Source organism: Miniopterus schreibersii, assembly GCF_964146895.1.
Source record: "Miniopterus schreibersii genome assembly, chromosome: 13".
In the NCBI taxonomy this organism is placed as follows: Eukaryota; Metazoa; Chordata; class Mammalia; order Chiroptera; family Miniopteridae; genus Miniopterus; species Miniopterus schreibersii.
In genome coordinates this window covers 43,951,940-43,966,602 of record NC_138113.1, presented here as the reverse complement: position 1 = coordinate 43,966,602, position 14,663 = coordinate 43,951,940, and the positions used below count along the sequence as shown (strand labels likewise).

Sequence of the window (14,663 nt, the reverse complement as noted above, 5' to 3'; positions counted from 1 at the left end):
AATTAGAAGATATACTGGCTTCTGTTACCTTTAAGGACAGGGGAAGGAACTGGTTTCAGTGCTGACTGGATACAGAGCTTAAATTCAGTCTTTCTATCAGCTCTCTCATATTTTCTTAGCTCTTAATGCCAGCTTCAAACTCTCTTACCGTGCGTGAGTTTTAGTCATATCCAGTATAACTGTATCACAGTCTCTTGATAAGTAAGCAAGAATGTTATCCTGTTTGAATCAAGTTTGGAATCCTTGGGAATGGTATTAATAGCCCCGTTTGGATCATATGCTCATTCTCAGTATTCTTAGTGTGGCTACTGGCATAGGATCCTCAGTTTGAATCAGCCTGGGGCATATCCCACTTGTGTGTTCATGGAGAAGCCTTTGTTAACAGAAGCAGAGGGGGCAGGATTCCTGGGTGTGGAAAACAAACAGAGAAACAAACAAACACTGTCTAAGTGAAAGTTCTGTGTTCATAGTAAGTATTCTGCAGCAGATGGTCTACCATACAATTTTATATACATTACTTTTTTAAAATAACCTTTTCCCTTCAAATTAAGTAATGTCATTTCTACCTTTCCAGTGAAAAATCTGACCTACTGAGATTAAATACTTTGTTTAAGATCCAACAGTTATGAGCAGTAAAATAGAGATTTGAATTTCTATCTGAATTCACAACTGTTACCTTTTCCTCTACACTGGGGTTTCTCAACTCTGACACTATTAATATTCTGGGATAGATAATTCTTTGTCAGGAGGCCTGTCTTGAGCATGGTAGGAGGCTTAGCAGCATCCCTGGCCTCTGCCCACCAGAAATCAGTAGCAACTCCTGGCTGCACAGTTGTGACAATCCAAAATATCTCCAACATTACTAAATGACCTCTGAGGTAAAAAATAAATAAATAAATAAAATGACCCAGTTGAGAACCATTGCACTACACAGCTAATTCCTAATTCCTAGTATGTGTCCTGGGATGCTTCATCCATCTTGGTCCCAATGGCTCTGCATATTCTAATAAGCTCTTTACAGTCTTTGACAAACTATTTTTCTCTAAAAGGTACTTTTCCACCTCAAACTTAGAAAAAAAATCCTCTTGACTATACTAACACTATCCATAAATCCCCTTCTCCTTCACTCAGCCTGGTAAACTCCTATTCATGCCTAAAAGGCCTACCTGAAAGAGTCATTACTCAATATAACCTCCCTAGTCTTCCCTCAGAATAAACTAATGTATTCTAGTGGCCTCTCAGCATTTAATCCAAATTGTCTCGTGGCATTGGCATTACTTTCTTACATTTATTCAACAAGTATTTACTGAGTGCATTCTCTTGGTGCTGAAAAACAGCATAAGTGGTTCTTATCCTCAATGGGCATAGAAGCTAGTCGGGGAGAAAAGCTAACATGTGATTATAACAAAATGTTAAGGAAAGCCTTACCTAGGGGAGCAATATCTCAGCAGAAACTTCAAAGCTAAGCATGCCCACCAAAAAGAAAAATGGAAATGAAGAGGGGCATCCCGGGCAGAATGAGAACATGAGCAATGGCTCAGAGGCAAACAGATCAAGTTTCATTAATGAAGTTGCTACAACAACAAAGGTCCTGGGATGACTTAATCATAGATTTGAGCATGAGAAGGAAATTCCAGTTCAGATGGGGATTTTTCTCTACCTGAGTGTGTCCAGCTAGATATTAAGAACTGTCTTAGTCTTCATGTCTGCCCTTTCATGTGGCTAGCAGGGTGCCTGGCTCATGTTAGTCAGTCAAGGAGCATTTTTGAGTAAATGAACCCTTATATTCCGGACAATCTGTGGGATAGTAAGAGATAGGTGCTGTATGTCACTGTGCCCATGGAGAATTTCGTTTCGCTGGCAGAACATCTGAAATTGAAGTTGTGAAATGCTTTATATGGGGGTTTTACACTGCTTGAATGTTCTCTGACTCAGAGGTATTTTACGAGGTTGTTTATGATATGCACTGTTAAATTTCCTTCCTATCCTCTCACCAAGTAACTTTTTAAAAATCTTCTTTTACTTTGAAATATAGATCATGCTCCCTGTGCAAGGTCCATATTTTTATCCTATTAAGCAACCTGTAGTGTCAAATGCCTGAAAAGAATATTGAAATCATGAGTATGGAGGCTAAATTAAAATAATTTCTGATGCTTAATAAAAGAGAATATAAACATAGCGCCACTATAAATTCTTTTATTTATACAGTACTTTGAATTCCTGGCTCATAATTTTATCTCTATCAATTTTTCCCCAAGCATAAGCACTTCTCATTTCCTACATATGTCAGTGAAAGCGATTAAAAGGTCAACAATCTGTGTAGGGCGTTTTTGTGATTAATGCAGTGTTACTTCAGCAGTTAAGTCTATGTCTGATTCCTTGAACATGAAGACCTAACACTTAGTATGGACTTATAACACTCCAGGTTGTATATTAAACTCATTAGATGTATTAATTTGTGTAACTTTTCCAGTACTATCATGTGGTAGATTCTTTTATGATCCTAATTTTATAATTGAAGATACTAACTTAGAATGGTTGTTTTCCCCATGATCTTTGAGCTCGTAAATTGTGGATTTTTACCCTTCTGACTCCAAAACCATAGTCTTAGCTACTGTTCTATGCTACCACCAATGCATGGCTGAGAGTGCATTTAAAATCTATATTTAGTGAAGATATATTTTTGTGAAACCAAACGGAGGTATATAATGACGCTTCCTCTTGAGTATGCTCTGAAAATGTTATCAATTTCTTAAAAATCTATCAAAATGTGGTGCATCACATTTCATATAGAATCTGCCTTGTACTAACCTTCCTTTAAATTCATATAGATTCATGTTCAGAGTATAGATTTATGGCTTTAAAGGGTTTGCGCACTTTGGTCACAGTTGTCAATGTGCGTTATTCTAGTTAGGAAACAAGTAACTTTCACTGGAGGGAATAAAATCAAGTGGGAGGGTCAAGAGTACACAAGCTTCCCCTGACAGACTCAGGAGATGAGTCTATTCTCTCTCACTTGTCACACTGTCCCTGGCCTCTGAGAGAGGACACTGGGCTCTATGCTCTCACCTTCCAGCCAGTCTCTATATGTCTGCCTCTGACCCATTACACTGGGGAGGTGGAGGCAATGTCATAATCAGTGGGAGTTTTAAAGAAGTTAAGTGTCCGAAAACCTTAGTAATTGGCTATATGGTCTTGACCACTTCATTTATACCTCCCAAAAGCCTCATTTTCCTCATTTCTAAATTAGGGCACCAATACATGCACTGCCAATGGACACGGTTTATTCAGTGATTTTCTCAAATAGTTATTGAACACCTGCCTGCTGCGTGGCCATGCTGCCCTTACAGAATTATGTGGGGAGGAAGATACTAAACAAATAAATATATTGCATACAATCAAGTAGCGATTCTTGCTGTTGATAAAATAAGGCAGAGAGAAAAAAAGGGAATTATGGGGAAGCAGGAGAAGAGACTTCAGTCAGGGTTGACAAGGACATTTTTCCTGAGAAGTCAGCATCTGAATGAGGCTTAAATGGAATGATGGGCCAAGCTATGGTTTTCTGAGTTGTGAAGTGCGATGTTAATTTTTTATTTTGTTAATTTAATTATCTTCAAATTTATTCAGAGTGAGGGTCACATGGGAGGGAAATAGGCCAATTTCCTGGAACAGTGAGGTAAGTGAGGCAGAGGACAATGGTAAGGTGAGGAATGACTGTCACAAATGTCTAGTTCATCCAGGTATGTGCACAGGGCTCTCCTATGCTTTTAAATATTATGGTACTTAAATGATGTCTGTTTGGATATGTGAATAGTGGAGTGTCTGTAAATTGATGGCACAATTAAATTTTGGCATGCCAAATTATTTCACAAAACCATTTCAAGGCCGTGATTATCACTTATATGTTCAATATCCCTTAAGTGGCTACAGGGATATGAAATAGATCTATAAAATGTCCTTTCAATCACAGAAACTTTCTGTATCTATCTTTCCCTTAAGAAGATGAGTGACTTAAAAATTAGACCAGGTTCTAATAATACAGGGTGGGGCAAGAATAGATTTACAATTGTTCATATGAAAAGGAATACAATAATTAATAAATAATAATACAAGAATAAACTGTTTTGTGTACTTACAGCTGTAAGCTTACTTTTGTCCCACCCTGTATAAATTTCAATTAAGTCCACATTGACATATGGCATTCTTTTTGCACCTAGATGTAAAAAGAAAGTTTCTGTAAGAGGTTTATTTAGTCTAGTCAAATAGCTTTAAAACTATTTTAACTTTTAAAGCAAAGAGGGTAAATGTACTAGCTTTTCTAATAGCTACAGCAGGGAATCGTCATGAGGTATCCTTTACTGTATCAAGGTTTAAGAATCAGTGACTTTCAATGACTTTCAACACACTGATAGGAGAGAAAAAAAGTAATATATCCTAAAATTATTAATTTTAGGAAAGGTAACTACATAAAAATAATGTTTAAAATATTTTGTGGAAAGCAATTTGAAGAAACTCTTAAGAGCATATTAATATATACTAAAGTAATTGTAGGAAATATTATAGTTTTGATCAAAATTAATTTATAAGCTAACAATTGGATGCCCAAGGCTCTCATAGGGCATGGTACAGGAGTGTCTGTTTTTTCCCTTAGAAATAATTTCACAAAAGAACAGTAAAATCACTAGAGTGGGGGTCAGCAAATTAGGACCTGCAGACCAAATCTACCCTACTGCCTGTTTTCATTGTGTTGACACTAGTATTCTTCATCTAGTACTCCCAGCCCAGAACATATTAGGTCCTCACTTAAATATTTACCAAATATAAAGCTATGCTTGATTATAAATTCTGAGGACACAGAAGTAAAGGTGCAATTTTATGTGAGCAATTTCCTGGTAAGTTGGACTGAATTCTGTGAAGTTACACAAAGGCAAATGCATTATAACCCATCAGTGGAGCATCAGGGATGCTTCTATGATGAGCATGTGGCTATCCTAGGGTTGGTCTTTGGCACAAAACCTGGAGTCACAGGTGAGTTCCTTGCTAAGACCTGACCCCCTGATGACTTCTAGGGGTTGGGTTATATAGGGGGAAATATCATTAATTATTATAGAGTTAGGGTCATGGTCTCTATTAATGGGTTATTGCTAGGGTAAGGGCCAGTTGATCATTACATCTGGCCCAATGTCAGGCATATTGTTGGTCTGTCTGGTTTCACAGGGGTGTGGTCAATGGGATCCTTTAGCTTTTCCAGAGCTGAAACACAATTGAGGCTCAGATGTTATCTCAAGTTTGACTCAAACTCTGTCTCTGTGGTGAACAGACTCTAGGCTTCATTCCTAAGAGTATTTGATGCTAACAAGGACCTCATTGTTCCGTGGGCTCAATGATTAAGGGAGTGGATGTGCAAAGGAGAGGGAGGTGGGTGAGTCACGGTACTCCTAGGGTAGACAAGGCCAGTTTAAGTGAGAAAGGAAGGGAGAAAAGGTCAGATTAAAGACATGAAGTTTCTGTGTGGTTAAGCAAGCTTCCTAAGTGCTCTAAACTAAGGAGAAGACACCCTGCTGATGCTAACATTTAGGAGCCATCTCAAAATCCTGGCTATTCTCTAAAATTGTCAAGTGCTAAAACTCAGTTTAGAAATACCGAGGGTACCAGGTCAAGGTTCTCAGGTAGCTATTGGACCATTTGGCCTGTTACTGTCTCCCCTAGCCCTCCAGAGATCTCTGCTCCAACAGTTCTCTATCTAGAGCATGTGCAGTGCCTTTTGAGATATCAGGGCTGAAGAATAGAAGCCGTTTGTCAGCTTATTTCAATTTATGTGCCTACAGTGCGGCTTGAAATCCCTAAATTAGGAATAAACCACCTGCTGAGTTATGTGGAGAGTCTTGTGTAACTTCTCCCAAGGACAGCACTTGGAATCCATAGATCATAGCTCAGGGCACTCTCCCCCAGGGCTTCACATTTCACTCATGAATGAATAATATATTTGGGAAGCTATAGTTTTAGAAACTATCATTGTAAAGCTCCAATTCTTACGTCCTTGCACTGTGGGCTGAAAGTGTTCTAGTGAAATAGTTGAATCAGCGAAAGAAAGAGGCTGAGAGAATGAAGAAGAAAGAAAGGAAAGAAGGGAGAGAGGGAGAGAAAAGTGAAAGATGACACTGAACCCCATTGCTGGAAAATTTCTCTTTTCAACCACACAGTTGTAAAAATGTCAAGCCCAACAGCAAGCTTTGGGATCGTGCATGGAAAGCTCAGTGAGCTCTCTGGCAGCAATCACATCTGAAGTGGACCAGGTTGTTCTCACTGCCAGAGCATATGTGGCTGGGGTTTTGCAGAGAACTACTTTTCAATCTGAGCAAATAGCACCAACCTGCACCTACACCTGGGAGCTCACTTGGACTTTAAATGTAACTTAATCTCAGGTTATATCAAGCAGGCTATGGAGTTAATGGATAAAACCTGCTTGCTGAAATTATAACCTTTATTTCTAAAAATAAAAGGTTACCAAGGGTTTAGCATGGTATATAATAAGAAAGGCAATGCCATGTCTCTTAGCACATGTATTTTGATAAAAGGCAAATTCCAGATATAAATCTGGGCAAAGACAAATCCACCAAGTACCCTGTCTTTTCCTGTGTGTTTTCACCTCTCTTATTTGTTCTCTTTCTCTCCTATGACTGTCCTGCTGCCCTTCCCTCCTTTTTAAAAAATTTATCTTTATTGTTCAAAGTATTACATATGTCCCTTTTTCCCCCCTTTGATCCCCTCCACCCTGCATCCCCCAAGCCTACTGCACTGTGGTCTGTGTCCATGGGTTATGCAGATATGCATATAAGTTCTTTGGTTAATCTCTTCCTTTTAACACGCCTTCTTCTTTTCTCTCCTCTCTACTTCTTCCCTTCCTTTACTCTTTTCATTTTTGTAACATGTTTATCTCCCTTCATTCTGTTTTTGCCCCCTTTTACTAATATTCACTTACATTTTGTTTGCATTTTTTCTTCTACATACCAGCTGTTGAGATCATTTTTGAAGGGGATAACCAAGTGAATATTGCTGGGTTCCTCGTTGCCCTGAACATACCTTATAGAGAAGACAAGCTTGCCTACAATTAGACAGAGGGAAAATAGAAGGCAAAAGACAATGACATGAATCCAAAATACTGTAATTACATAGAAGAATAAGGGATCCTTCAACTCCTCTCTCCTTTCTTCCTATTAACCACCTAATTTAAAACCTATAATTCTCCTTTCTTTCCCTTACCTACAGAAAATTTAAATTACTTTTTCAAATATGAAATGTATCATGACTAAGGAACAGTTTTATTTAACAGCCTTTTAATACATAGGCAAATAGCTCTTCATTGTTATTGATATGTTACAAATTAAGCTAGAAAAAAAGAGCTCTATACCCACCTAAGTAGTGAGTAATACTGGGAGCTGCAGGAGCTGAGAATTTTGAAATTATATATAATACAATTTGTATTACATTCTCAGGTTACTCCATCTTTTCAAAAAAATGACTTTTATATTTTGTACAGTGTGATTAGGCCCAGAAGTTGTTTGATTCATACAGTGTTACCTTTTAGCTCTACTGTATATATAAATAGCTTAATATAAATAATTAGCTTGATTGGGATCCATGTGTCCAGATGATGAAATGCCCTCTACATTTAATTTAGGAAGAAAATATTTTCCCTATTTTTAGAGGAGGCAACAGCAGATTAAAAAAAAAGATGAAACAAATATTCCTTTTTTTTCTAAAACATGTCCTGTAGCAAAGACATTTCAGGCCCAGGTTCAGGAAACACTTTACATTATGAAATTTTAATGACCAGAAAGATAAGTGGAAGCTCACAAGCAAATCCGTTAAAATTTTTTTGTCAAATGATATTCTCAAACCTTCATGAAGTAAGCATGACATTTTTCTTGACAAGATGGTGACAGAGGAAGGGAAACTAGCCTAGTAGGATAAAATGCTGTATCTTTTATTTCATTGGCTGGAAATAAGGTTAGATTCCTAGATTTAATTCATAGTAGAGATGGGAAGAGGGGTGATCTGTTTTGATGATAGAAAGGTAAACTATGAGGTGTTTAAATATGCCCCATAATATTTCTTTTGCCAGAATCAACCCCAGATAAAGCTGAGAACTGAAGCTTGCAAAAATAGTTGGTATTAAAACCAGACAACAATGTGTCCAGGCTGTCTGTCACCACTTGAGCCAATTAAACAGAGACAGGGTTGAATTGTATATGAGTGTTTATTCCAATATTGCCCGCAATACAGGAGAGTAGTAACTGTCATCCATGAAAATCTACTCTGCCACTCCCTCTAAACCAGCTGCTTATATTGGGTAGAAGGACAAAGATTACACAAGAAAGTAGGAATTACAGGCATGGGGAAGTAGGCAAGGTCGACTGGGGGCCACAAAGGGCTATTAAAGGGTGGGTGCCTCAGGGACTCCAGGGTGGGCAACTCCCAGACCAGATTACAGGCAATGTGGGCTGGAAGTTGCAAAGGGCAGGTGCCTCTGGGATTCCATTGTTTCAGAAGCAAGGTTGTTCCTGTTTCCATACTGATAGGCAGTTCTTGGAAAAGGAGAATGGACTGTAGTCCAAGGGTAATTCCCATGTCCTGGGGCATACAACTCCCAGCCAGGTTAGAAACTGCTTTTTCTAATTAGAACAGAATAATTACAGTTAACAGAACATGATTAATATTTCTTATAACTATAGCTAACAATCACAGTCAACAGAGCATGATCAATATCTCTGCTTCTAACAGTATTACTTTAGAAAGAGTGCCTTGACCAAAACAAACAAAAATGGTAAATTTCCCAAACCTCAACATGAAAAGTGCCCTAAGAGAAAAAATGGAGAGAATTCTGTTAGCAAATGGCTCACTGGTAATTAAAAGTCTTTGAGGGAGGTCTTGATCCTTGCTAAAAAACAAAAATTCAGTTGAGTAAATTTGATTATCTAATCAGATTTATTGAGCAATTAATGAATCAAGCAACATCTCATCTAGCAAATAGAGAGATACTCAGAAGCTGTGCAATATGGATGGCTTTTACAGACAGAAACTGGGCAAGACAAGTTATCAGCCAACAAAAAAGAAATAATTGTTCCATGCAAGATTATCTTCCCTTAGGGGAGAGGGCAGGAGTTATCAAGCAGATTGCCTCAGCTTCCTTTGGGAGATGGTGAAGGCCCATGCGAGAGATTACCTCCTTGGAACTACCCAGAAAATTCCAGACTGGCCAACTAAGATTACATTCCTGGAGAAGGTTGAAACTCTACTTAGGTCAGGTATTAAGTCTAATTTTCAGTGTCATGGGCTTTGGCACAAGTGACTCCATTTTGAGCCCCTGGTTTTCTCTTTAATACCCTCTCCTCATGCTATTCTCTCTTCCATTCCCATGTTCATTTACTTTTATGACATCTTTACAATCTAATATTACTCCCTTTCCTTTTGGAGGTCCAGAGTCATCTATATAGCTAAGCAACAACTGACATCTCCACTTTGTTGGTTCATATGGGTCTCAAACAGTGTAAGCCCCCAAATTAACTCACCTCTATAACCTTAATAACCAGCTCTGCCTTCAATGCAAGTAAAAGTTGCATTGGCCAGAAGAATGAAAATCATTCTGGAGATATTTTGTCTTTTGTCAACTGCCCAGCTATCTTTTTGTGGGTTCCCTAGAAGTAGAGACTGAGATGGAGACTTAGATACAGAAGACTTTCTGTGTCAAGGGGACCATCAGTCACAGGCTTAGGGTGAGGGTATGAAGAATGAGGAGTGGTATCTAACTTCCAAGAAGCTTCTGGAATTTCTCTGTAGAAGGAATTAGCTGTGAGCCTAGCAGGCAGATTAAACAGCACTGGTCCAGTAGAGGGGATTTGAGTGGGACACGCCAGCACTTATTCCACCAACTATATGAAATTCATCACCACTTTTTATTTATTCAAATTCTTAAATAATTATTGATTCAGCTACTTTCCTTTATTACTCTGCCATCACCATTGCTTCAGGCAGTAGTTTTGCTCTTTAAAAATACTACTACATGCTCCTAAGTATTCCTCACACGTCTACTTGTATACCTCTCCCACCCATCCACCACAAAGCAATCAGTGGCTCCTTTAAAAAATAAAATTAAACCACAGCATTTCCTTTACTTAATAATTTGGGGATAGCCTGGCCTGTGTGGCTCAGTAGTTGAGCATTGGCCCATGAAGCTGGAGGTCATTGTTTGATTCCCAGTCAGGGCACATGCCCATGTTTTTGGCTCGATCCCCAGTAGGGGGCCTGTAGGGAGCAGCTGATTGATGTTTCCCTTTCATTGATGTTTCTATCTCTCTTCTTTTCCCTTCTCTCTGAAATCAATAAAAACATATTTAAAAAAAAAAAGTTTGGGAATAAATTCACAAATCCATAAAATGCAGTAGGATCTATGTCGTGTCAACCTCTCCATCCGCTTCTATAATATGTCCTTCCTGACTATACGGTAGCTTCAGGAGGATGTTAGAGTTCCCTAAAATCATGAAGCTGCTTCCTGTCATATGGCTTCTTTATATGCTGTTATTTCTCAATTAAATGGTTCTTTCCAGATAAAGCTAGTTCTAGATAAAAATCTCATCTTCAGGGGACCTCCCCTTGCTTCCTGGACTAGATTTGAGCCTCCATTTACTTACTCTCACAGTATACCACACTTTACTTTTGTAGCATTCTGTCAGAAACACAATTTTGTGTGTGTGAGATTACCTATTCAAGTGTCTATCTCCTGTACCCCACAAGACTGTTAAGCTCCATGAAAGTAAAAACCTTATCTTATATTTGCTACCCAGTTCCTCTGCTCCAAAACTCCTTAACACAGCTAAACCTTCAATAAATATATGTTGAGGAAAACAAATTAATAAAGTCAAATATATCAAGGATAAGAAGGCAAAGCCAGAATTATCACAGCCATTCTTATCTGAGCTCCATGAAAATTTGATGTTTTCAGCTGAGATTTCTTTAGAGCTGTATTTAGGCAGTGATGAGAAACCCAAATAATCTGTATTATGTTGGTTAGGAAAGTTAATCTGAAACTTTTTCATGAAAACTCAGAAATGCAAGCCTTGTGTCAAATGACAGAACTAAACGAAATTAACAACAACTTTGATGTATTTTATCAAAGGGAAAGCAGACCATGGACTGGGGGAGTGTGGTGCCTCACAAGCACTTGGGAAACCCTGCCTGTGGGATTTGGGGCAAGAGCAACTGTTTTTAGAGCCTTGGAATAGGCCATGTGGAAACAGCAAGATTAACTGGAGGTCAGGGGTTTCCTTAGAAGGTTGACAGGTCCTATTTTCTAGGGGAAGGTGAGCCAAAGTGAGCTGGAGGATCCTGATTGGTGTATGTTAGATTTTCTTGACAGGTATTTTCCATATGTGCTGGCTGACTTAGATTTGGATTTGTGATGTAGGCTGGACCACTCGGGTGGTCTCTCCCTCCATTGTGTGTCCAAGAGACAAATTAACTTTACCAAAGTAATTGTAATAAGATCTAACATTTCTAAGTGATTAGTATTATGTATGTACTTTTCTAAACACCTATATATATTTAACTCTTGTAATCCTCATTTAAGTTCAAAACTATTATTTTCCCAAATTAACATTTGAAGAAGAAATTGAGACTCGTTGAGTTTAAATAACTTGCCCAACAGCTAGTAATGGTAAAGCCAATATTCCAGCCCAGGATGACTTTTCTAAACCACCACACTTTCATCTAGGATACCTATCTATAGTGTAAGGTTTAAGAGTGTGGACTTTATAATCAGAAATACACCATTTGATTTGCAGCTCTGATAATTTATTAGATGTGTGATCTTAAGGAAGTCATTTAACCTCTCCAAGTCTGTTTTCTTATCAATGAAATGGAGGTAATAAAAGCATCTGCCTCCCAGGGCAGCATTTAACGCAATGCCTTTTAATTATTACATGTTTGTTTGCAAGTAACAGAAATCCTAAATTAAACTGAGATAAGCAATAAAGGGAAATGTTTGGCTCATTCAACTGAGAAATCTATGTACGATGAACTCCAGGCAAGGTTAGAACAATGTTTCCAGGTCTCAGAGTTTTTCCAACTCTGCTCTTCTGCAGTAGCAGCCTAATCTAAAGGCTAGATCCATGAGAAAATTGCAAATATCTGGGCTACTGCTCACTGGGGCAAGAAAAATAGAAGAATAGAGGGTGGTATGTGATCATCAGAGCTCTCCTCAGAAGCCAAAGCCACCCAAACCTTGTGTCTTCAACACAATGGAAAATGGGTGGTTCTCCCAAAGAACTTCTGGATTCTATTGAGAAAAAATGGTGTTGGATGTACAGCTAATGCATTTTTACTAAAAATTATTACTCTTATAATAGTGTTTTTGTTATTAATATAAATATATGTGTAACATGCTGAAAGCTGACATTTCTATTTGCACAACTGGTTATACATAATAAACAAACCACGAGAGAGAGAGAGAGAGAGAGTGAGTGAGCAAGTGGCAGGGGCGCAGGGGAATTGATAGGTCATGTAGTTCCAAATCCCAAAGTCCCAACTCTCAGTCTTGGACCTTCTCTGGCATACATATACCAAAAATCAGCTAGATTTTTCAAAATGGTGTGTACTCTATATATTTCACTTTTTAAATCAAATTTTGACTCCTGTTTGATGAAGAGCTCTATTGATATTGCGACTTACGGAGGTTATTTTTTACTGTAGAAGTAGGTAAGTGTTCCTTGGCAGAGTGGTTTTCCCCTAAAGCCATGCTAAACACTTTGCATCATCACTTACACAGTTTGTATGAAAACCTTTTTTTCTGCCTATGGAATTAAAAAATGTTCCAACACTTGGAAAGTATCTGTTGTATGCATTGTTAAATTTGTCCAATCATTTAGTGAAAGAAGAGTCATTTTTAGTTCAATCATCATGTGGAATCACATGCTGAAATACTGAGGGTTTATTCTCAAAGTGGTTAGAGGAACCAGATGAATAGTTCCTAATGTCAATGTATTTTACTTAAAGAGATCTATTAGGATCACGTAAAAGATGTGGCAAAGTCACATCATAGTGAAGCTTGGAGGAGGTTACTCTTATTTAGGAGAAGTTATATTTACCCTCACCTACACACACCCTTCCACGCCCCAGAAAAATGTACTGGTATAATTGAGAGCCTTCTTCATACATTGAAAAATGATGCTTTTGTAAACAAAGGGCACAAATTAAAATGCCAACTCAACCAATTCTGTGTGACTTGATATTACCTTTGTTACCCTTAAAACAACTTCATTTGTAATGGGGATAAATTAATTAAAAAAAAAATTCCCTCCTACAGGTCAGAATTTCATTCCTTACATTTTCATTTGAAATAATCTAATTCAACACTTTCAAGAGAATGTAGAAAATTATTTCTATTGAATTTACAACAGAGCTATTTAGCTACAGAAGATTTCTTTGTCCTGTGTTTATAATCCATTAGGTCACATGCTCATACTAGAAGTCGATTAAATTTCCTAGGATTAATACCTTGCTGCAATTTTGAAATCTCAAAAAATTCTAAATTTATACTTTGTCTGACGATCATTCTTTAAAAGTAAAAAGCATCACTCCTTCCTTGCTCATGTTAAATTCACACATCAAATTTTGGCATGGTTAAAAATATCTACCTAATGACTCTAAAATATCAGGGTTTTTCCCATCAGTGTGGTCTTATCTCAAATCAACTCATAGCTCTGAATTTATTTTTTCTTTCTTCATTCAGCCAACACTTATTTAGAACCTACTGTGTGCTAGAATCAGGCTGCAGGATGGCTAGTTGAACACTTCATTTAGATTTTATAATGTCTCTTGTGAGGGAGGCCTCTGCACTTACTGAACTACGATTGCCTTTTGGTTATGTAAGACTGATTTAGAAGAGAAAATACTTTCATTTATATACCCAAGTTTTCCAATAAAAGGCAAGCTGAAAAATTGATTTCCTTTGCAAGCACACACACATAGACTAAAACATTTTATCAATAAAATCTACCTTTTCTTTCTCTAGGCTGGTAACTTCAATATGCAGATGGGGATTCTATGCAGGCATGATAGAGAAATGTTTTTCCATTGTTTTATCAAAGGATCTATAAAGACAGACACATTGAAATGCATCAGTTTCTAGTAACCACCAGATGGTGCTTTTAGTAATAAGTTTATAAGAGGTTACTTGGATAAGTGGTTACCTTCCATATAGTTTTTTGTTTTTTTGGGGGGTTTTCATTTGTTTGTTTTTATTTTTATAAACCAACCAGAAATAAGACAAGGTGATATTTTGCCATAATATGAAAAGTATGTATTTTTATTTTTAGTAATATGTGTACATACAAAGCTCAGCACAGCTTTTACAATACCCCTCTTAGGCACCTTTCAGGTAATGAAAGAAAATATCAAAAAAGCTGAATTAATATAAGCATTATAACCCACTGATTTAATTAAATGCTGTATGTTTATGTAGGTGGAGTAATTTAACTGCCAGCACAACTTTAACTACAGATAGACTTACATGTATTGTTTTAATACATGCTGCTTTGGTAGTACATTTTCTTTGTATGCAAAATAATTTTAAATATTGAAATTAAAAATGTTAAATGACTCATGGG

General features: G+C 37.5%; 1 protein-coding gene across 2 annotated transcripts in view; it reads left to right on the top strand.

Annotated features, from left to right (window-relative positions):
- LRRTM4 (leucine rich repeat transmembrane neuronal 4) overlaps positions 1–14,663 on the top strand; it is a 609,269-nt gene that overhangs the window by 177,226 nt on the left and 417,380 nt on the right. The gene's annotated exons all lie outside the window — the stretch shown is intronic.